This window comes from Rhododendron vialii, chromosome 2a (genome assembly GCF_030253575.1).
Source record: "Rhododendron vialii isolate Sample 1 chromosome 2a, ASM3025357v1".
NCBI lineage: Eukaryota > Viridiplantae > Streptophyta > Magnoliopsida > Ericales > Ericaceae > Rhododendron > Rhododendron vialii.
The window spans coordinates 33,831,454-33,856,647 of record NC_080558.1 but is presented as its reverse complement, the minus strand read 5'-3'; the positions used below and the strand labels follow the sequence as shown (position 1 = coordinate 33,856,647).

Below are 25,194 nucleotides of genomic sequence, written 5' to 3'. Positions count from 1 at the left end.
ATGGCAATGAGTAAGGAAGAAGCTTACTTGCAATAATCACTTTGGCCCGAGAATTGCCGTTGTTTATTATCAAGACGACATGTTGGAGCAATCAGTAACCACACATTTAAGAAAAGTAAACAAGAACAAGTGTCTCTCTAGCTTGTCCGAAAATTAAGGTTTCGGTGAATTCAAGATGAATTATTCGGATGGTTTTGCAATAACATAATGGTTCCTAGTCACAAAAATAGAAACGAAAACAAAAGAATCACAAGCAACACAAGTTGTAAAATGGTCCAGAGGCCGAATGGAAGAAAAATTCAACCATACACAAAGCATTACAATGCTAAAATCCCCCAAAGCAGCCTTTATTCTGTTGCACACTTCGCAAAGTGATGGAGAGAGATTGATACACTTATTTCTAACAAGGCTTTCAATTACTTCGCGCAAAAACCATGTAGGAGCATTGATTGTAGAGTATGATACAGGACACCTCAAAAACAACAGATATTATGACTACCAACATTTAATCATGTGTAGGACTCACAATGAGCTAGAGGCTTTGTCAAGCTACAGAGGTTGGATATCCATTGTGCGATGAAATGAACCTGTCGAAGTAGAATCAGCCTCCCAAGGTCTAGTAAGGTCATCCTCTGTTGCATACTCAACCTTATCATAACTTTGTTTAACAGTGGTGGTTGCCCCATTTGACATTCCGATCCCATCAACCTCCATTACAACCTCTTTCATTGTCGGTCTGCTGCTTCCATTCAAGTACAAGCATCCTTTCACGATATTAGCGAATGCCAAAATCTCTTCTTTTCCATCCTCTTTCACAACTCGAGCATTGAGAATATCATACAACCGGTTCTCCTTCATTGTCAATAGGAAGTGTGCTGTTAGGCATCCCCCTTCATTAGACTTGCCTAACAAAATCGGTTTTTTTCCAGTAAGGAGCACAACAAGTACCACCCCAAAGCTGTAAACATCGCTCTTTTCTGTGAATTGGTTGGACTGGAACTACTCCGGATCCAAGTAGCCGAAGGTACCCTGCACTGCTGTGGTCAAGTGAGTTTTGTCAATAGAAATTGACCATGAAATGCCAAAATCGGAGACTTTTGCTCTGAATTTTTCATCCAAGAGTATGTTTGTGGACTTGATGTCCCGATGGTAGATGGCTATGGAAGCTGCTGAGTGAAGGTAAGATATTTCTCCTGCAATTTCTGTAGCGATTCGTAATCGCAAATCCCAAATTAGAGGGAACTCTTCATTTTGGTCATGGATATAGTCAAAAAGGGTTCCATTAGGGATGAATTCATAAACTAGCATAGGAACTTCTGTCTCCAAACAACATCCAAATGGCTTAACAACATTTCTTTGGTTTATATGGGATAAAATGATCACCTCATTGATAAATTGCTCAGGTTTGCCTTCATTCACTACTTTTGACATTTTAATCGCTACAATTCTTCCATCTGGTAACATCCCTTTATAAACAGTCCTTTGGACTCCCTGGCCGAGGATTCGATTAGCATTGTAATTGTCCGTCACCTTCTCCAACTCCTTTGATGTGAATAACTTGGTTGTCTCAAAAAATTACCCTCGTCTGATGATAACTGCTGCTGTAGTAACAAACCACCATTTCGTTAGAAGAATTTTTCCTTAAGCTTTGCTTCCTTTCTTCTATTAACTTCTCAGCACAACCACCACAAACAAATAATTAGCAGAAGTAATACTCCAAGACCTAAGCAAGTACCTGCAGAAGGTAAATAAAGCAGTAAGGCTCATTTAGCTGACTTTGCAAAGAAATAGAGAAAGTCCATCTTACTCATACAACGAAGCCTATGGATGTACAAAAGTTAGCAGTTTTATCTTGGTTCTACAGACCATATAACCATTACAAAATAGAAATTAACTTATCAAAGCACCACATAATATTTAGAAATCAGAAACCTAATTTTCTTGTAGTTGCCATGTAGAAGTGCTGTGAGTTCCTTTGTCCAATCCCTAGTAATCTGAACTTCTACTGAGGATATAGTTGGCCCATATGGTCCAATCTAACCAACAAGTTACGGGTAAATGCCCCTACCAATGTGTTTATCGTGGCATTCGAGAAGGGCAAACTGGTTCAAATGATCTGCAATGATTCAACCCCCACAACATGTTTCTTTTTCTCCCTATCAAGCGAAGAATTTTAAAATTTGGATTTTATGTGGAATCCCTGGTATGGATGGTTGGTCAATTAGTAGAGACGGAATGAGAACCGAAGTCTTTATGTACCGTATAAAATAGACTGAATTGATAAAATTAGACACAAGGAATATTCTGTTTCAGTGAAATTTAAATGCATTTTCTGAGTGAACAAAATTGTAGTGCTGTAGTACTATTAAAATACGTCAATGAGTCAGGAAGAAGCTTACTTGCAATAATCACTTTGGTCCAAGAATTGCCGTTGTTAGGCAATTTCAGGCAACTGTATCCAAGAGAGAGATACCCATCAGGGCAAGAACAATTTTAGCCCCCAGGAGCATTCAAGCAAAATCTCTCACAACGGTTGAGACTAAGGTTGCTGCACTCATCAATATCTGCCATAACAAATCAAAGAAAAACCATAAGTCAATTTTGACCATTCTTGAAATTAAGATTTCCATGGGTTTTTATTTTTTTTGGATCAGCGAAAGTCAATATTGCTAATAGATTAGCATCTTGGAAGTGTTGAACTCCTGACCTCTTTCATCTGGCATCTAGGTACACTCTTGATGTTGTTGGGCCAAAGGCCATTTGGCTAGTATGTCACATCCCAAAATGAAAAGTGACCGGCCATAAACCACAAGACACAAACTCGCAGAACATGTAGCCTAAAAGAAATTTATTAAACACCAAAGCTTTGAATTACTAAGCAATCAACAATCTTTTTTTCCAAAACAATACCAGCCAAAATGGTTCAGTCAAAAGCTTGGGGCACAAACATCCCATGAGCCAAACAACACGCATGAATCCACCATAATAAAAGAAATCTAAATCTCTGACAAATTGTTTCAAATGCGGAAGCGATGAATAAATTAAATTAGGATGAGACACCCTAAGGAGGTCAACCAAAATAAATCCCTGAGATGCCTCCAAAGTCCTTTCCTAACTCCCCAACTTGCCTGCAAAAAGAAGTTGGAATAAATCTGTCAGCTGATGAGCTCAGTGAATGACAAGCATGTATATTAGAATAAGGTTCTGAAATAGGAATCAAAATAATTTACCATGTCAACATAATTTGGCATCTGCGGTGAACAACAAAATATAAACCAAACCAATGAACAGTTCAACCAATGTCTTAATGGTGATTACAATACAATATCCAACCACAATGGGGAACCACAACCAATACCAAATAGTACCAAGTGCAAGCGAACAAATATCTCAAAATTGGATCCAATATCGAAACTTAGAGTCACCACGAGTAAGCAGCCCATGGAACTTTTCCCTAAGAATGATCCGGTCAGTAACAACAGTTTAGCATTAGGGTCACCGGCCTAATCCGGTCTCTTCCCTAATGGCCAAAGTCACCAGCACACAGAGTATTAATTTCCCTGGACTTCCAAAATATATTCCCATCAATATCCACAAAGTTCTCACCAAAAGATTATTCGATCAACAAATGATTTCACCGATACCATATGCCAATTTAATATAATCAAATATAAACAATATGTGTTTCTAATTTCAATAGTAAATTTTTCCAAAACAACAATTTAAGGGACACGAGGAAGTTTAAATATACGTAACGTGCTTAACCACTCATCTTGACCAAAGATAATGCAAATCAAAACCCAAAATTGTGCTAACCTGTTACAAAATAAATCACATTTGATTACTAACAACCAATAATATAACATTACCCTATTGTTACAAGTAAATTTCCCAAGTCTATCTCATCAAGACCCTAACTGCCAACCAAAATCATTTCTGAAGCCCAACCCACTTAGCTCCACGCATAACTCCCATTGGATCCACCAATTGCATAAATCCCCAACTCCTCCCTTTTATTGTCTAATCCAATTCTAACAAATAAACTACTAGAACTAGCAAAACCACTACATCGGATCCCTCTTTCCATGTCACCGTGCACCGCACACCACATCCAACTACCACTGCCAAGACACCAAATCCACGCCACACAAGGCAACTCCGAGCGCATTTCGCTCTATTATCCACAGACTCCCATGACAAAAAGCAACCAGTAATAAAACTAATAGAATAGGAAGAATACCACAGCAAGTTTACCACTGTGAGAAGCCGAGGAATCGTTGAAATAGAGAGAGAGAGAGAGAGAGAGTTTCTCCAAGACTTCCTATCTCAAACGTTCTCTCCGGATATAACCCTACTCCATATATATATCTCCTTAACAGTAACTTTACAAAACTACTCACTTAACACACATTGCACCCTAAATTATAGCTAAGTAGTTAAATAGAATTCATTTAGAATACAAAATATTATTTAGGACGCCGCTATTCGCAGCCCGTTATTTTCTTCCGTAGCCCATTGCATTTCGGTAAATGGTTGTTGAAAATCATAAATAACATTTCGATAAATTGCTGTTGAAAACAAGATTATATTGCGGTAACTACATGTCGAAAATATGTTCAACTTTCGGTAAACAACTGCCGAACATGGTTTTTCGGTAAACATCTGTTGAAAAAAATATTATATTTCGGTAATTGGATGCTGAAAATATATCTCAATTTCGGTAACTAACTGTCGAGTATAATTGAAAATTTTTAACAGGCTATGGGAGTAAATAGAGGGCTGCGAATAGCAGCGCCCTTTATTTATAATCCAATTCATAATAATACAAAAATTTAGAATTACCATCTAGTACCACTATTTTGCCCGCAATCAATCTCATACTCCAAAGGTTACAATTGTGCAAACAATACCTATAGCACACTCAAAAATAATTAATTGGGACCCAACCATAACACCTCAGTAATTGTAGCAATATAGCTAAATAAATAAATGAATAAAATGCTAGGCCGTAACATCGTTTCCCCCTTAAAATAAATTTCGTCCTCAAAATTGCATACTAACCTCGTTCATACAAATGTGGGTACTTCTTGCGCATATCTTCATCACACTCCCAAGTAACTTCTTCAACCGCGTGATTACATTACACCACAACACTTAACCAATAGAATCATTTTTTTTTTTTGCTCGCGAAATACCTTGTCCTTTAAATCAAGAATCTCTACAGGTTGCTTATCATAGGTTAAATCATTGCGTACATGGATTGGCTCATAATCAATTACATGGGACGGGCTATGCACATACTTCCTCAATATCGACACATGAAAAAGATTATAAACTTGGCCAAACTAGGCGGCAATGCCAAACGATAGACCACCTCACCAATCCTTTCCAAAACCTCAAATGGCCGAAATATATCGATAACTCAACTTCCCATTCTTTTTTTTTTCTAAATCGATAAACTCCTTTCCATGGAACACCTTAAAAAAAAAAAACACCATATCTTTTAACGCAAACTCCAAATCCCTCCTACGATTATTTGCATAACTTTTCTATCTACTCCGAGCAATTACAAACCTTTTCCGAATAATTTTTTTTCGCATCCTCCACCAAGTCAGGACCTAAAAGTCGCCTTTCTCCAACCTAAACCTCATACCAACAGATAGGAGATCTACACCTCTGTCCATACAAATCCTCATATAGAACAACTCTCAAACTCGAATGATAACTACTATTGTACGCAAATTCCATAAACGGCAATTGATCATCCCAATTTTCTTTTCACTCTAAGGTACATGGTCTCAATAAATCTTCCAAAGTCTGTATACTGCTCTCACTCTAACCATCAATTTGCGGGTGGTAAGCAAAGCTAAAAAGTAAACGAGTACCCATCACTACCTGTAAGACACCCCAAAACTTAGATACAAAATGGGGATCACAATCTGACACAATTGATTCAAGTGCACTAGGGAGTCTAACAATCTCCTAAAATACAACTGTGACAACGATCCAACTTATACATCATGTTAATAGCAATAAAATGTACTGACATAGTGAGCCAATCAACTACAAACCCCAAACTTGACTTTCATGTAAGAGTTATAATCTCTTAGCAACTCTGTATCACTCACAACAAGATCAAAAAAATGTATCCAGTCATTCGAAACTCCGAAAAGAATCATGCCTCCATAAGATTGAACATCTCGAATATCAAAGAAGTCCAAAAATTTGCCAACCATTCAATAGTTACTGCTTCATTATGTCCAATATTAGTACAGCCAAGTGCATCTAATCTTATTCCAAGTGGACCAACTGTACGTAAAATCCGGCATCAATAGAGCAATTCAAACAAAATGATTATTCTCTAACCAATGTCATCATGTCTTCTAAAACTCCAAAATCTCAATGGTTCATCTCATTAACCTCTTCATTATACACCAACATAGTTTTCAATAGGCAATCAAAAGATCAGAACAAATTGCACCACCATTACAAAACATGACACATCCATACTCCACTACAACATATGCTTCAAGGACCACCAACCCATGACTAATTGTTATTCTCTCTTAAAAGTGTTATATAAACCGGTGCATAATTTAGACAATCACCTGTTCCACACTAAAACTCCGTACGTCATCCTAATCCCTTAAGGTATAGCAATAAAGCTCCATGTCATCTTACTACCATCCATAGTAACCAACAGAAATATTTCTACAGAAACAAAAATCTCCTTGATCTAATAATTCAACTTCACCAAAAAGGGACTAACTTAAAACTAGAAAATAAGATAATCTACCAATTAGTCAATAAGTATAGAATTAGTAGTCAAGGAAAGAATCAAAATAATTTCAGCACTAACCAAGTACGCCAAATTCTAAGGATTGATCTCCAACAATTAACTACTACAATCCACTCACTCACAAAAACCAAGTCTACTAATGAACTCCTCAAAGATTTTGATAGTTGTTATAGTATCACAAGTTGATCACGTGACCAAACAGATCACCTTTTGTTATTGATTGCTTTACTAATTAGCTACATGTCTCACGGCCACACCCTCCAAACAGTTTCATTGGATCATTCTCAAATAAGTCTCCATGAGAGTCCAACAAATCCTCAAATCCCAAACTAATCTTAGGTAACAACATGCCTCACGTACAAATATCATTTTCTATTCCACACATCCGAAAAAAAAAGCTACAAGACCATAATTCTTCAATAATTGCAATCTAACCTTGTCACCTCAACCAAAGTTTGAGACGGGCACCAATAGTTAGCTAAACAGAATCTCACACAAAATGTCACGAGTCATCATATATAGATCTACAACCTTATGAATTTCCCAAACTCAATCGTATCTTCAAAACTAATTCTCAAACTAATAGCTCCTAGTCCCATTTTCCATGTCAACACAAAATACACATCATTACCTGAAAATCCTTAAATTCACCTCGCAACTTGAAGGCTAACTCCATGCACGAACCCAAAATTCAACTTCAAAGGAGCCTGCGTTCATTTTTCTTTTTCATACAAAATCACGTGTCTAATTCATCCATAAGGACCCAAAAGAAAGAGTTTTAACCTTAGCAACAATTAACATAAGAACCCCAAAACTACTTATGATCCAAGTTGGTAATACTCCATATTCATTTCAACGGCACAATCACAACTCTAATATCATAAGCTTACCTATCAACTTTCTCTTTCCTACCTTCCCACAATTCACGATACTAATACTGTAATGCATTAAACTTACAAATCGCCATTAGTGCACTCCATAACTTTACTATCTAATCACCAAACAAACTATGACAATCCTCTACCATATACTCAAATCAACCCAAACACTAACATCCCGCTATAGCCAAAGCCTACTGCATAGCTACTACCAAACAAGGGGTTGTAACCTTGGCAAAACATGTCCATTTTTTTTTTCTAGTCCCCAAAATCCAGTTGCTACCACTCGATCAGAAGAACCCACAATTTCAATAATCCACTACTCTCACTTTAAAACATCTGCGTCTTCTTCTTTTTATTCGGTTTGGAATGACGTGACATCGAAATCCTTACCATTCTTACCAGTATTCATCTCCTAATACACATCAACAGTTCCTAGAGAATTCCCTTAGTCAAGCATAATTATCGTCCTATCCTAACAGAACATAACATGCATAACCAAATCTCTACTAAGATACTAAGGATAAGAACGAAGGACCAATCAAAGAGCTACAATTCAAGAGTATCTGCCTATCTGAAATGTACTGAGCATTACAAATAAGAAAATCTTAGCACACACTCACAAAATTCAACTAGCCCATCGTCCATACCAACTTGTAGCAGTCCTCTAAGTTACATTGTCAATCTCCAAGTTTACAACCACAAATACCAATTCATCAGATTCAATAAAATCATAGTCCAACTCCATTCAGTCACCAAGGCACTTGTAAAATAAGTGTGCCGATCCAAATACGAATAAAATCACATATGCCACATTCTACTCCAATACCCTATCCAAAGTCTACAGAAAAATAAAGTTCCCAGCGAAAGACTATTATCTCAATAGTACTATGTGGTACCAAAGCACATCAAATAACAAAAGCTCTTACAGATAGTAGGACTCTGGGGACTCGGACCTCCACTAGATGAACATGATAAAAATGAATCCAAAAGTAGTTTTTTTTTTTTCAAACTTGGCTCTGAAACCACAATTGTCACACCCCAAAATGAGAAGCGACCGGCCATGAACCACAAGACACAAACTCGCAAAACATGTAGCCTAAAAGAAATTTATTAAACACCAAACCTTTGAATTACTAAGCGGTGACCAATCTTTTTTTCCAAAACAATACCAGCCAAAAAGGTTCAGTCAAAAGCTTGGGGCACAAACATCCCATGAGCCAAACAACACTCATGAATCCACCATAATAAAAGAAATCCAAATCTCTGACAAATTGTTCAAATGCGGAAGCGATGAATAAATTACATTAGGATGAGACACCCTAAGGAGGTCAACAAAAATAAATCCCCGAGATGCCACCAAAGTCCTTTCCTAACTCCCCAACTTGCTTGAAAAAAAAGTTGGAATAAATCCGTCAGCTGACGAGCTCAGTGAATGGCAGGCATGTATATTAGAATAAGGTTCTGAAATAGGAATCAAAATAATTTACCATGTCAACATAATTTGGCATCTGCGGTGAACAACAAAATATAAACCAAACCAATAAACAGTTCAACCAATGTCCTAATGGTGATTACAATACAATATCCAACCACAATGGGGAACCACAACCAATACCAAATAGTACCAAGTGTTAGTGAACAAATATCTCAAAATTAATATCGAAACTTAAAGTCACCACGAGTTGGCAGCCCATGGAACTTTTCCCTAAGAATGATCCGGTCAGTAACAACCGTTGAGCATTAGGGTCACCAGCCTAATCCGATCTCTTCCCTAATGGCCAGAGTCACCTGCACACAGAGGATTAATTTCCCTAGACTTCCAAAATATGTTCCCATCGATATCCACAAAGTTCTCACCAAAGATTATTCGATCAACAAATGATTTCACCGATACTGCATGCCAATTTAATATAATCAAATATAAACAATATGTGTTTCCAATTTCAATAGTAAATTTTTCCGAAACAACAATTTAAGGGATACGGGGAAGTTCAAAAGTCCGTAACGTGCTTAACCACTCACCTGGACCAAAGATAATGCAAATCAAAACCCAAAATTATGCTAAGCTGTTACAAAATAAATCACATTTGATTACTAACAACCCAATAATATAACATTACCCTATTGTTACAAGTAAATTTCCCACTTGGAAGATAAGGGTTCCCTTCATAGCCTTTATCACAAAAGCATTCGGCGCTCCTCGAACTACTGGCATTATCGTATAAGCAGTGAGCATTAACGCCACAGAAACTTTCACTCATATTGCACGTCCCATTCAAAGCCCAATCCAGCACTGCAGGAACAAATTCCATATCCCTTGCAGCAAAGATGTCTTTATCGCTAAACCATTGGTAGTCAACCATGAATGCTTACCTGCAACCATCTTGATTACTGTTGGGATCGATGCTTCTTAGAGAGGCGTTAATGAACTTAAGGGAACGCGGTATTGTGGTCTGGCAGCAGTTGATCCCATGGCAACCTGTTTCACTCGAAGAATTAACATTGCAAATTGAGACGCAACCGGTATAATGACTACTTGACGGGTTATTACCGCGAGGCTGTTACAACCGATGCCTGTGAATCTATTGTACGAGTAATTATTCAGTACTCTCGGTGTATACTCTCTCCACTCACATAACATGTGGGGCCTATGCGTGGGTCCTGCGTGTACCCCACATGTTATGTTAGAGGAGGGAGTATACACCGGGATCATTGAATAATTTTCCTTATTGTACGTGTCAGAGAACGAAAACGGTGTCGCTAACAAGTTAACATCTTGACCGTCAGCTCAACCAGAACAATTGGAAGTGATAACCGGATTGTTAACTTGGACAGTCCCATTTAGTGAAATATGCAGCACTTCCAGATTGATGCTGTTAATAAAAGGTTTGGGTGGATTGAAAGAGCCGTTCCAAGTTACTGCAAGTTAATGTTTTCGCATCTTTTTTGTGTTGGACAAAATGAAATTTTATTTAATAAAAAAATTATTTGGGAGTGATTAAAATTGACTCCAAAACAATCACATGAATTTTGGTTGAAGTTTGGAAGGGATTTGTATTTCACATTGGTTAGGAATGTGGGAGATAATAAACATATGTATACATATGTTTTGCATGTGGAAAAGGGAAAGACAAGAGGTTTAAATTGGTTAAGTTCAATAATCAATTTGTGCCGTTAATTGCCAAATAGGTATGTCAGTTAATTGGTAGTTCTTACCATTAACAGATGTGGCTTTCCAAAATGGTGTGTTCTTCGAAGTGGCATTTGTTTGCCACCAACAGTTGCATCTTTTCCATTTTGGTTTTACCCGAAGAGTTCCCACCCTTCCATAAGGCTTCGTTCATCTCTATAAATAGTGCTCGTTTGTATCTTTTTAAAACACCAGAAAATTACAGAGCACATACATTACATTCATATTGAGTCTGAGAGAGAGTACTACACAAGTTTGCATTCACTTGTTGAACAGATTGTAGTGCTACTTTCATTCATCGAAAATCGGATAATCCTGGGAGGCAAACGTTCAAGAGACCCAAAAGCACTAGTGTGGGGGATGATTTTGCTTTAAGGATATAGTATTGTTCGCAAAAATACTAGCCTCGATTGCCAATTTCCGAACGCCTAAAATTGGTCCAGTGAATTTCTAATCTGTTTATTTTTTGGTGTGTAGCTATTTTTTCAGTGATAAATGAATCCAAGTTCCAACATTTTGATAGCTAGGCTTTGCTAGAGAAGATTCTGCTACTGATTCTGTTGTGGTTAGTGATAAGTACCGAAATGTTGATATTTTGGCCCTCCAAACTACACTTGTTAGTCATTTATATTTGTTATCTGATGTTTATTTTACTTTTATTTTGTTTATAGATTGATCGAGCTCATTGCCCAAAATATCGGATAAAAAGAAGATCTAAAAAATAAGTTTGGGTTCTAAGTGTAGATTGTCTGAAAGTTGCATGGTTGATCTACAATTACACAAAGTCCAGAGGGCTCTTATGTAATTAATTCTTAAAACCCTATTTCTCCAATGAAAACCACCAACTTCGGCAGCAGCATTTTGGTTGGAACTTGAACGGGGAATTAAGGATTGGCCGTGGGCATCGTGGCAGCGGCAGAAAAAAGACAACATGGAGATCAATCCAATATCATTCGATTCACTTCTTCCGATGGCCGGCTAAACTCTTGTCTAGGGGGAAGATGAAATCTCGTACCAAGTAACTCTATTTTATGTATGGGTTTTAGGTTTATTATTCAGATCGATTGTATAACTAAGAACCCTTTCCATTTCAATTGAATGGAATGATTTTGATGATTTTAATCTATTGAGTATTTGTATGCATTCTTTCAAATACGAGTTATACAATGGTTTTCATCGATTGTGGTTGGAGTTCTGAGATAGATTATACTCGTAGGATGGGTCGTGCCGTTAGGCGGCCAAACCGTACTTCTGAGACGGTTTGTGCTATGGGATAATTTATGCCTTTTAACAACTCAATAATTTTCTTGACGATTATTGCTAGGGTTTGCAAGCCCTCACAATAATCCTTTCTGATTCGAATAATTAATCTTACCTATGCATGATGAAGTTACGCGGTCGAGGTGGATTCGAACCCTAGATTTCCTCTCCAATCGTTATAAACTTTCCATTTAATTTATTCTTATAGATTTAATAGATTCTCCAAATTCAAACAACCAAACTTCCTTCGCCCGAATTAATCTGAAAATTAATCGAATTTGTCGTAACTCAACCATACTATATATGTTGGAACGATATTCAGTCTTGATCACTATTCTAGAGAGTAGTAGTTAATTCTTGGTTTTATAAATATATTTTTGACACGAAACGACGCAGTCAAATTTTGGCGCCATTGCCGAGGACAGTTTGCACGGTTACGTTAATTTAATTAGTTTTTAGTTTAGTTCATTGTTATTTATTTTTATTTTGTTTGTTAGTTTTGGTACTCTTAGCTACAAGTTACGAGGCGACAAGACGAGCAAAGATCACTGTGGAGAAGCGGTGTTGTGATATAAAGCGATTTCGTTGACCCACTGTGAGTTTGTTCTTATTTTTGGCAAATTAGTGTCTGTGTATGGAGTACCCCGTTTTTACAATCGAGGGGTATTGAACTTGCATGCTTGGTCGTCGGCCACAAGAACCTGAACTCGTACCTCTTAATTTGGACTTAGAAAAGAAACGTAGGGGTAACAGAAAGACCAATTTAGTCACAATGGCTGATGAGCAGAGGGACTTAGTTGTACCTAACCCCCTCCCTCTCAACTCACACTTCGCCCCCACAGCTTACACTACACCATCATGTGTACGATTACCCGCCATCACGGCTAACAACTATGAGATTAAGCCTGGTACACTCCAAATGCTCCCTAAGTTTCAAGGGCAATCTCAAGAGGATCCATATCAACACATCACTGAATTTGAAGCCCTCAGTTCCACACTTTTAATTCATAATTTTTCGATGGATGCATTGAGATTGATTTTGTTTCAATTCACTTTGATAGGGAATGCCAAACATTGGCTTAGTACTTTGCCAGCTAATTCTATAACATCTTGGGCGCAAATGAGTGCGGCATTCCTTAAGAAATTCTTCCCCATAGGAAAAACACTCAGACTTTGGCAAGAGATTACCACTTTCCAACAAGCTGAGAATGAATAGTTCTATGAGGCTTAGGAGAGATATGGGGATCTCATTCGTAAGTGTCCGCACCATGACATACCTAAGTGGCAACTAGTACAGAGTTTTTATTCTGGTCTGCTTCCGCAGCATCGAGTGATGGTTGATGCCTCATGTGGAGGCTCTGTGATGGTTAAGAGTGAAGATGTTACCTGGCAACTGTTCGAAACTATGATCGAAGGGTCCCTACAAAATGTTTCTTTTGAGAGGAAAGGTAAGTTAGTCACTACTGGTTCTGATAAGCCACGAGGCATTTATGAGATTCAACCATCTCATGACCTTAATTCCAAAGTCGAAATACTGACTGAAAAGGTTGAAAAGCTCCTTTGTATGGGACCGGTCACCTCACAGCCTCCACTTTCTCAAGATGTATGTTCTTTATGTGCTAGTCCGGCCCATTTCATCACTGATTGTCCTGCAGCCCCACAATTCCTTATTTTTATGGAGGAGCAGGTTAATGCTACACAAGGATACGCTAATGCACGGGGGTTTCTCACAACCAGGTAATGATTCGTATTCTAGTACTTACAACACGGGGTGGGCCAAGCCTCCTAATTTCTCGTGGAGATCGCAGGAGCAGGGCAGCTCCTCTGCTCAGCAGCCTAGGCCTTTTAATACTCCATTCAATCCAGCTGCCTATCGCTCACAAAACCACCAAGCACCCACCCAATCCTCACGGGATCCATCCTTCGAGGACAAGGTGCTGCCAGCGCTTGACCATTTAAATGACACCCAACAATAAGTGCGTTCTAATACCCAGTCCATCTCGCGGCTTGAGACCCAAGTGGGTCAAATAGCTAATGCACTTAATCGTAGGGAAGAAGGTAGGTTGCCTAGTTAGCCTGTCCAACCCCCTGGAGGACAATTTTTGGTTCATGACCCACCTCTTGCTGATGCTAAGGTAATCATGACTTGCGCAATAAGAGAGAGGTCGAAACCAAACCCGAGAAAGCGAAGCCGAATGAGCATTTGGCTCCCTCCGACCCTGATGACTTTGGGGAGGAGAGTTCACAGAGTAAGGAGGGAACCCCTCCAATCACACCCACATCACCCACTTCTGTGTCATCAGGCCCTAAGGTGCCACCCTATGTGCTTAAAGCCCCATTCCCATCATGTTTGAATGCACCATCTCCCTTTCCTAAGAGGGGAGTATCTATGGAGGATACCCTTGAGGTATTCAAGCAAGTGAAAGTTAACATCCCACTCCTAGATGCCATCAAACAAGTCCCAACTTATGCAAAATTTCTGAAGGACCTCTGCACTCAAAAGAGGAAAAGCCGAACCAATGTGTCTAAAAAGGTCCTTCTCACCGAGCAAGTGAGCTCTGTTTTCCAATCTGACGCTCCCCTTAAGATGCAAGATCCTGGTACCCCAACTATTAATATAGTCATTGGGAGGCATGCCATAGAGCGAGCACTTTTGGACTCACGGGCTAGTGTCAACTTGATTCCGTACTCGGTGTATGAACAATTGGGGCTTGGGGAGTTGAAGTCCACATCGGTTACCTTGCAATTAGCTGATAGATCCATTAAGGTGCCACGTGGAGTAGTTGAGGACGTTCTTGTCAAGGTTAATGATTTTTACTTTCCGGCTGATTTTATAGTCCTTGACACAGAACCGGTGCACACCCTCAAAAAGCAGACTCCGATTATTCTTGGCCATCCATTCTTAGCGACCGTGAATGCTAATATTCATGTTAGGAGTGGAGAGATGGAGGTGACCTTTGGGAACATGACCCTTAAGCTTAATGTTTACAAGGCCGCGAAACACCCTTCAGTGGAGGAAGATTGCTTCACAGTCGATGTCCTGGAGGACTTGGTGGAGGAGGTACTGCCTTATATTTTGACTGATGACCCGTTGGCAGCTTGTTTGGCACACTTTGGGTATGAGGAGTATGATATCAATCAGTCCATCGAGGAGGTGACTTTGTTACTTAATCATTCACCTCCAAAGTGGACAGCGCAGTTTGAACCTCTTCCTGCACTTTCTGACGAAACTGCCCCTCCGTCTATTGAGGCTCCGCCGAAACTTGAGTTGAAGCCACTTCCAACTAATCTCAAGTACGTGTTTCTAGGTACCGATGACACCCTTCCGGTTATTATTGCGTTTGACCTTTCTGTCACACAGGAGGGTCAATTGGTTGAGATACTTAAGCAGTATAAGAGAGCGATAGGGTGGTCCGTGGCAGACTTGAAGGGTATTGATCCCTTTGTGTGCATGCATCGCATCAATTGCGAAGAGAATGCCAAACCATCACGTGAGATGCAACAGAGGTTGAACCCGAATATGAAGGACGTGGTAATGAAGGAGGTTGTGAAACTTTTGGATGCAGGTGTCATATATCCCATCGCGGATAGTAAGTGGGTGAGTCTGTCACGACCCAACCCAGAGAGGGTTATATCACATGACCGGCCAGAAGATTAACATCCTCCTAAGGCCTCTTAATAAACCAAATTATGATTTTCAAAACTATAGTATATAATTATTTGTCCCATTGTAGCACAACATACCGGAGCATTCTAAATTACACGTGTTTCTAACAACTGAAAGCAGAAAGGCTCCAAAGCCCTAAATCCACAATTTTTACAACGTTTGAAAGTAAAGAAATATGTACAATTCTTAGCCAAGCGTATGGTAGTCCACAAAACTTTCTCCTAGAAACATCGCAAGTGGCCAAGCAAAACTTCAAAGGATAACTAAAGTCCTTCGCATATTTACTTCATGTCGCCTGTAAAAATGGATTTAAAATTTCATAAGCGATAAGCTCATATGAATATATAAAGTACCAAAATTACATTATTTCCATGGAATAAACATAGCTTAATAAGATTCGCAAAGGTTCAAACTCATGTATTAAAAACAAGGTAATTAGCGCATTGACAACCATGCAACAATGACCGTAAGAGGTCTATCCATAAAAAGATAGGAACGGTAGAGGTTCAACAAATCAGATTTTCATAATATTCAAAACTTATGGATCAACCAGTAATTATCAGGGAGCGACCCCGAATGCCAGCTGGTGGCGGTGAAATGATATCAAATCACGAGCACATGGTACCCAAATGAATGCCTAGTGCACATTCCAACATCACCTTATATCTCCTAATACCCACAATTCCTTTATCGTCCGTTGAGGACTGGATGCCGTATCCATATACCATTTCGATAGTAATAGTGTCAAAAGATACCGTTTTTCCATGGATTTTGTAAAGAGCCAATAGTAAACAACATTAATTCAAGCTTTTATTATACTTTTAAAACTATCAGAAGATGACGGTTTACGAGAATAAGGTAATTAGGGCATTTATATACTCACAGTGGTTACTAGAGTATAGACGAGTGATGGCTAGCAAGCGGGTAGCTTCACGGCTCCAATTCAACCCCTATTAATTTACCAAGATATGAACAATCATTAACAAGCCATACTAGTATTGATAAGCTCTAACTATGACCTAATTGTAGCTATCAAACCCGACTGCCCACTTACAAGTCAAGATTTTGAAAACAAGGCTCTTTCGATCAAGGAACATTCGGTCAATTGATGTATGGTGAAAACAGGTATTGGTCAAGCCACAAAACATCCATGAGTTCATCAATTGATGAGGAAATTGTTACAATAGCATGAGATTTGGTACCAAGATTAATCAATGTCCCAAACTGACACCTCTTGATATAAAAATCATAAATAATTCATTCAAGATCCAAAAAGGGTGAAACTAGCGCACAATGATAGATAACTAACAATAAAATTTCCAGAAAATAGTTGGAGACCAAAACTCTAAGTAGATTCATCATGGGAAGTCAAACAAGTGACTGATTTTCAGACAGGAACAACACAAAACAGCCCGACTTCCAAAAATCACCATAGATCGAGCTCTTAATATTTTCGAGTGATTTTGGTGTCAAAAGTTGCACAACAGAATGAAGTTCGAATGTCATAAAGGAACTGAAATCAAATTCGAACTTTAAGAATGAAAAACTAAATGAATTCCAAGGCTATACGAATCTGTCAAACAGCAGACTATCGGAATGCAAAGCAGTTTTTGAATATTCGCTATAAATTGAATCTTCAATATTTTTGAGTGATTCCAACGCTCAAAGATCAATCTTTGAGTCTAGTTTATATCTCATGAAGGAACTTGAATCAAATTCGAAGTATAATGACGAAGATACAGACAGATAGCAAAGCTGTACGAATTGGTTCAACAGCAGATTTTCAGAATGGTGAGCAGATTTCGAAAATTCATTGTACATTGAATTCTCAACGTTTTTGAACGATTTCAACTGTAGAAGAACAAGCTACCAATGTACTTTAAATCTTAATAAGAAGTTGAAACCCAATTCATAGTTTAACAGTAAGAAATCGCCCAACAACGGTGACCCCGAGAGCTGTCCCAAGAATGACAGATCACTGATATGTTGTGTATACAAAATTAAATCCAGAAACTGAAAGAGATATGAGAGATATACTTGTAGAGAAGAGGTTTGGAGGTGAGAGTGATGATCGGAAGTGACGGTGGCAGTCGGCGATCGAAGCGGCAGTCGATGGTTTCCTCTTTCTTCCAACCGGTGACCTCCTCTCTCTCCTCTAATGCCTTCCTTTCTAATTCTTTTTTTTTTTTCCAATGAGGTGGGTTTTGTTGCTATATACTTACAATAGGCTGAGTCATAATAGCCACGTGCCAATCCTAGGTTTTTTTTTTTTTTGATCCGCGCCAATCCTAGGTTTAAATGTGCATTATCAGGTCACCAACCAAATTGGCATGGTTCGGAAGGAATAATCGGGTTCAAAATCAAAGTAGGTTCACTAAACGATCTCTGAAAAATACAGGGAATGTTTTAAAAGTCTCAGCGGGGTCCCGACTATATTAATCAAGTGGTTGGACGCACCTTTAAGATTTTCTAGCACAATCAAGTAATAACCTAGAGTATCAAACATAAGAGCAAGATTAAACGTACGTTTATTACGCTACTAAGGGTCGGATTGTTACAGAGTCCCACTCAAGTGGTGCCCAAGAAGTCGGGCATAACTGTGGTCGAGAACGAGAGAGGTGAGCTTGTCCCAACACGCGTCACCACGGGGTGGCGTGTTTGCATTGACTACCGTAAGCTCAATTCCATGACTAGGAAGGATAACTTCCCATTGCCTTTCATTGATCAAATCTTAGAGCGGTTAGCGGGCGAAAGCTATTACTGTTTTCTGGATGGCTATTCCAGATGCAATCAAGTGCCCGTCGACCCTGCAGACCAAGAGAAAACTACGTTTACTTGTCCTTTTGGCACTTTCGCTTACCGGCGTATGCCATTCGGCTTGTGCAATGCACCCACTACTTTTCAGCGGTGCATGATGTCTATTTTCTCTGACATGGTGGAGGAGTTTCTCGAGGTCTTTATGGATGACTTTTCGGTCTTTGGGACCTCGTTTGATGATTGTCTCCGCAACTTGAGCAAGGTGCTTGAGCGATGCATTGAGAAAAATTTAGTCCTAAGTTGGGAGAAGAGCCATTTTATGGTTTAAGAGGGGATAGTGTTGGGACATGTGGTGTCTATGCGGGGGATTGAGGTGGATAAAACCAAAGTTGACTTAATTTTGCAACTCCCTCCCCCATCTTCTGTTAAGCAGATTAGGTCCTTTTTTGGGCACGCGGGCTTTTACCGCCGCTTTATTCGTGATTTTAGCAAGGTTGCTAAACCCTTGTGCGATCTCCTCGCCAAGGATGTGCCATTTGTGTTTGACGAGGCATGCATGAAGGCCTTCGTTAAGTTGAGAGATGCCCTGTCCTCCGCACCTATTATGCAGTCACCCAATTGGGAATTACCTTTCGAAATCATGTGTGATGCGTCCGACTACGCAGTTGGCGCTGTCCTTGGCCAACGGGTTGATAAAGTTCCCCATGCGATTTACTATACGAGTAAAACCCTCTCCGATGCTCAATTGAATTACACCACTACGGAGAAGGAGTTGCTCGCCGTTGTTTTTGCGTTAGACAAGTTTAGGTCGTACCCCCTTGGGTCTAAGGTTATTGTGTATTCTGATCATGCTGCATTGCGTCACTTGCTTTCTAAGAAAGATGCGAAACCTAGGCTCATTAGATGGATTCTGTTGCTAGAAGAGTTTGATTTTGAAATTCGGGACAAGAAAGGTTCTGAAAATTCTGTGGTCGACCACTTGTCGAGGATCCTCCTCATGCGACACCGTGCCTCTTCATGACTCATTCCCCGATGAGCAATTGTTTGAGGTGTCGCAAGTTTGGCCTCCGTGGTATGCTTTTATTGTTAATTACCTAGCCACTAGTGAGATTCCGTCGCATTGGTCCCGTCTTGATAAGGACTGATTCTTTTCTCAGGTTGGGCATTATTTGTGGGAGGATCCGATACTTTTTAAGTATTGCATGGATCAAGTGATTCGGCGCTGTGTCCCCGAGTGTGAGTATCATAGTATTTTGACCTTTTGTCATACTCTTGAATGTGGGGGACACTTTAGTGGGAAGAATGTAGAGACCCATAAGTTTCTTTATTAAATTTTAATGTTTTATAAAGGGATAAGTGATGGTTTAATGTGAAAATGGTGGTTGTGGGTGAATGTGCAAGAATGTGGGAGATGTGGGTGTCGGTGTAATTTGGTGTATATATGTGTGTGTGTGTGTGTGTGGCAGGGGATTTATTTCCCCTCTCCATCTCTCGGTCTCTCCCCCTCTCCCGACTCTCTCTCGGCTCTCTTCATCTCTCTCACTCTCTCACCCGAAAACTCTCCTCCAAACTCAAAACCCACAACAATCAACCTCAACTCCATCTTCTACTTGCGTATTCAGGCTTGTATTGCGTTGAATAGAGCTCGGTTCGGTGTATTTAGCTCGGTTGGGATTCTGGAAGCTAGGGCTTGCTCAATCTCTTTGGTTTCGGCTTGGATACTTGAGGTAGGGAATTCTACCTCTCTTTATATGTTATTTGAGTGTTCTTGTATCATTTTTGAGCTTGTGTTGTTGGTTATGGAGATTGGATCGAAATCTGAAAATCCTGTCAAAAATCGTCTGGAAAACACTCTTCCTACCGATAGGAACTTCTTGCCTACCGATAGGACAAGTAAGAACTTTTTCCTTCACCCAGCTCAAACGTACTGCAGCAGCTTTCTTACTTGTTCCCTCAACCAGCTCAAACGTACTGCAGCAGCTCAAAAGCTGCTCAATGTATCAACTTCCTACCGATAGGAACTTTCCACCTACCGGTAGGTCAAGCTGCTCAACGTATTCATCCACCTACCGGTAGAACTTGTTTGCCTACCGGTAGGCCAAGTACAAAGACGTTTCGTTCAAAATGTTGGCTCTTCTATTTTCGTTCAAAATGTTGGCTCTTCTATTTGCAGTTTCTACCGGTAGGACTTCTTTACCTGCCGGTAGTAGGCCAAGTACAAAGACGTTTCGTTCAAAATGTTGGCCCTTCTATTTGCAGTTTCTACCGGTAGGACTTCTTTACCTACCGGTAGTCAAGTGCCGAATTCTTCTCTTCTACTGGTAGGATTCAAGCACCTACCGGTAGGTGGTTGAGCTGCTACAGTGTCTTTCAACAGCTTTTCATACGTTCTTCCAAACCACTTTTTGGAGCCTTCCATCGACTCTATTGGATTCGTTTACGCATTATTTCTACTATTTGGAGAATAATACCTATTTAATACATAAAATCGTGTCCAATGGACTTGAATGAACTTATTGGGTTAACTATCACGGAAACTAGGATCAACGGATTGACATTAATGGATTACGGATAAAATGTGATATGTTACCGCCTAAAATGAACTGAAAACCGCAGTGAGTAGTTGATGCGTGAGGTATAGGTTTAACTTGAAGTGAAAGGTTAGTAGAATGCCAAAAAGGGAATTAATGACAGTTTCAGGACAGGTGAAGGATAAGATGACGTAAAGGGTAGCTATTTAATGAAACGAGAAACATGTAATGTAAGGGTTGATTTTTGTTGAACCTGAAGCTAGAAACCAAATGTGTGATTTGGATATACGGGGTCCCGAGCACTCGGAACATGGATCGGATATACGGGGTCCCTAGAACCCAGAATGAGAATCGGATATACAGGGTCCCTAGAACCCAGAATGAGAATTGGATGTACGGGGTCATGATCACCCGGAATGTAAATTGGGTATACAGGGTCCTAATTCCCGGAATGTCTTTTGATTGATATCGTGATGTGACGATGTGAAGGATTTCTTGTGTGCCAATCAAGGATCCATAGGGAACTTATGAGATACTAAGCGGTTGGAATGTAACCATATAAGGTGGATGTGTGAAGATCGAAAGATGAGTAAAAAGGAATTCAAAGGACAAAGATAGGTTAATTGACAAGAGTGAAGTGTTCGCTTACGTTCTGAATTTCTAATATAGTGCTTGTGTCTTATCCATGCTTCTTTGTTATCCGAAAGTCTATGTTTCACCGGCATCTTTCATCTCATTTGCATATAGAGTTTGCGTAGACTTTTCTACTGGGCTAGTGTAGCTCAGACCTTATATTATTTTCAGGTGCTAACTCGGATCAGCAGCTTGCATGACTGGAACGCTTGAAGTGTGGACATACCCCTTTTTGAAAGCTAGTCGACGAAGTTACCTAGTCATCTTTGAAAATTTATTTTGAAAGATGTATTTGTAACTTAAGTTGTGATTCTTTTGATTAAGGAATATTTGTAAACTCTTAACTCTCTTGACACTTGATACTTAAGTTAATTTGGGCCGTTGAGCCAATGATGTAATATTTTGGGAACTATTGGACTTTGAAATGCAATTACGGAAATGGGAATACTGGACTCTTTTGGGTATCGTACGAAATAATTGTGAGGTCTTATTTATGAAAATCATTTGTAATTATGTTAAAAATTGAGGACGTGACAACTTGGTATCAGAGCGTCTAGGTTTGAATACTTTGAGACCGTGGGGAGACTTTAGTCTCATGGTGTAACAACTCCGATTTTTCGTTCAATAAAAATCTCGTTGTTATTTGAAATTTCTTAATTTCTCTTAATTGCTCGTTGATTCTCTTATTTGATTTTCTTGTGGTTTGTATTTAAGCAATCAATCGCCTTATCATCGTATTTCTCGACTAGAAACCCTAATTGCACTTTAGCCCTCAAGGATCATTTCTTGACTTATATGCCCTACCTAGCAAGCCTAGTTAGCTTCTAACCGGCTCGATGGAGTAACCAAACTAGGAAGTCACCTAGTTACGTTTCCCTAACCGTAGATAGACCGTTTTGCCCATCTTGAACCTTTTGAACCTTTTGAACCCTAGACTAGAAAGGATTTAATTGTTTTCTTTTATTGTTTTAGTTTTATTCTTTATCCATTGGACGATAAATGTTAGGGGGATTATTATCCAGTGGATAATAGAAACCCATTTCTTTATATTAAAAGGATTTTGAAAGATTTAAGCAAAGTACTATGATTGACATTTATAATTATTTTGAAAAGTACTTTTCAATTACTTTACTAATAAAAGTACCCAAGTAACTATGGACCATTGGACAATAACCATTAGGGTAATCTTTACCCATTGGACAAAAGCCTTTTCCTTATTTTAATTGGTAAGTACATATATATATATATATATATCAAAAATGCTACAGGTACCGAAATTGGGGGACCGAAATCGGACCGACGGCCGCCGGCGGGCCGTCTCCGGCCACCGGACGGCCGATCCGAGCCGTCCAAAAATTCTAAAAAAAAAAACCGAGGGGGCCCGCGCGGGAATCAACGTCATCCGAGGTGTGTAGGGTGCTTGATCGGAGCACCCCTTTTCGTGTGTATATACACATATACACACGAAAAGGGGTGCTCCGATCAAGCACCCTACACACCTCGGATGACGTTGATTCCCGCGCGGGCCCCCTCGGTTTTTTTTTTTAGAATTTTTGGACGGCTCGGATCGGCCGTCCGGTGGCCGGAGACGGCCCGCCGGCGGCCGTCGGTCCGATTTCGGTCCCCCAATTTCGGTACCTGTAGCAACACTCTATATATATATATATATCACATGTGTATTTCCAAAAAGGACATGTAGTCTTTTCCAAAAACTTAATTTAGTATTTAAAGTACCCGTACCTTATTATCCTTTGGATAATAACCATTAGGGATTCTATTAACCATTGGGTAATAGGCTCATCTTTCAACCAAAGTACTTAACCCATTAAACTAATATTTTGTTAAGATTTTCGGGAGTACAAAAGTACATTATTTTATTAATTAAAGTACGGTACCTTTTTATTTGGTTTAAAGAGTGAATCTTGACCCTTAAAGACTAAATTGCCCTTTTGTACAAAAGTACCTAATGTTTATTTGTATTCTTACATGTTTGTACATATATATGCATATGTATATAGCTAGTACATGGGAGAGAGAGAGAGAAGGAAGAAAGAAGGAAGAAGAAGAAAGATGGGACTTGTACTTGGTGATTCTTCATCTTTTCAAACTTGAAAGATGTATATCTTCCATATCTTCCTCCATTGTCCTCCTTTGTACCAATTTCATTTGTTTAAACCAAGAATCTTGTACCCATGTCTCCTCCATTGCAACAAATCTTCCAAGAATCCCATCCAAGGACCAAAGTAGCCATGCAAGCCTACCATTTAGCCATTGATCTTCCAACCAAGCCTTAACTTCACCCATCAAGCTTTCAATCAAGCTTGACAAGTGAAAGAAATCAAATTTGTAGAGAGAGAGAGAGAGATTCGGTTGAGAGAGGGAGAGGGAGAGCCCTTGCCTATAAATAGAAGCTCATTCCAAGCTTAAACTCACACCTTCCACCATTGCTCTCACTTTTCTCTAGAAATTCCAAAAGTTCTTGCTTTCAAAGTTCTAGTTTTCTAGTGTTCTTGAGTGTTCTTGAGAGAAACCACCAAACCACCTCCCAAAACCACCGTTAGATCTTTTAAAGTAGCTTAGTTAGTTAGAAAGTTGTTTCTAGGAAGAGAAAGTACAACTCTCTTCCTTTCGAAGCAAACCGACGCCGTTACGCCGCCAAAATCCAAAACGACGACCGAATCTTCTTAGCCGACTACTACCGCCAAGAAGCAAGGTAGAATATTCTTATCGTCCACCCCAAATATAGTGTAGGAACTTCTTATCTCTATTCCTAAGTATAAAGTAGTTTTGTACCATAACTCTAAAATAAGTTCATTTGAAAGTAACTTTGATCACTAAGCTTATGTAGATAAGGTTATCTTTGTTTAAGAATGTATGAAATGCATGTTGTTTGATATTAAGTGATTCAAGCATGTCAAGTAGTTTGAAATGTATGATCTTGTTAGATTGAATAATACAATGAATGTTATCGTATGTGAAAAGTCCCACCGCGAAGTCTATGCATGAGAAACGAGACACGGAAATCAAGGAAGTAGAAACATGACACTTAAGTTGTGGTTTATGAAAAGGGCGTGTTTTGAAAAGTGTGAAATGTTTTGGAAACCACAAAGTGGCCGGACGTTGTAGCCCTTTGTGTGGTGTGTGTTTTGTGTGCCAATGGGAGACCGGGACGGCGGAACCATTGTGAGGATACTCGGGAGTCCGGAACGGCGGAACCGAGGTTGGGTGTGTGCTTGGTTATCCGCGTTACGGAGCCAATGCAATGTGTGCCAATGGGAGCCCGGGACGGCGGAACCATTGTGAGGATACTCGGGAGTCCGGAACGGCGGAACCGAGGTTGGGTGTGTTAAAAATTGAGTTTTTGAAAAGGTGATATGTTTATGAAATGTGGAAAATGTTGACACGGTCTACGAGGAGTCACGTAGGAGAAACTCACAAATCTTGGACACCAACGTTGATAGTTTATCGTATACGAA

The 25,194-nt window shown here is 39.5% G+C and overlaps 1 protein-coding gene, 1 non-coding gene and 1 pseudogene across 2 annotated transcripts in view; all 3 read right to left on the bottom strand.

The window, feature by feature from the left end:
- Positions 1-266: 266 nt before the first annotated feature.
- Positions 267-8,425, bottom strand: LOC131317458 (wall-associated receptor kinase-like 22; annotated as a pseudogene).
- LOC131317457 (wall-associated receptor kinase-like 8) overlaps positions 267-25,194 on the bottom strand; it is a 72,753-nt gene continuing 47,825 nt past the window's right edge. Inside the window, exons 3-4 of the mRNA XM_058347010.1 lie at positions 2,400-2,564; positions 267-1,735 (exon numbers count right to left, since the gene is read on the bottom strand). The gene's annotated coding sequence lies outside the window, so the exon portion shown is untranslated. The remainder of the gene's footprint in view (positions 1,736-2,399; positions 2,565-25,194) is intronic.
- Positions 13,299-13,405, bottom strand: LOC131318320 (small nucleolar RNA R71). Its single transcript, XR_009197643.1, has one exon. It is a non-coding gene; the product is annotated as a small nucleolar RNA R71 (small nucleolar RNA).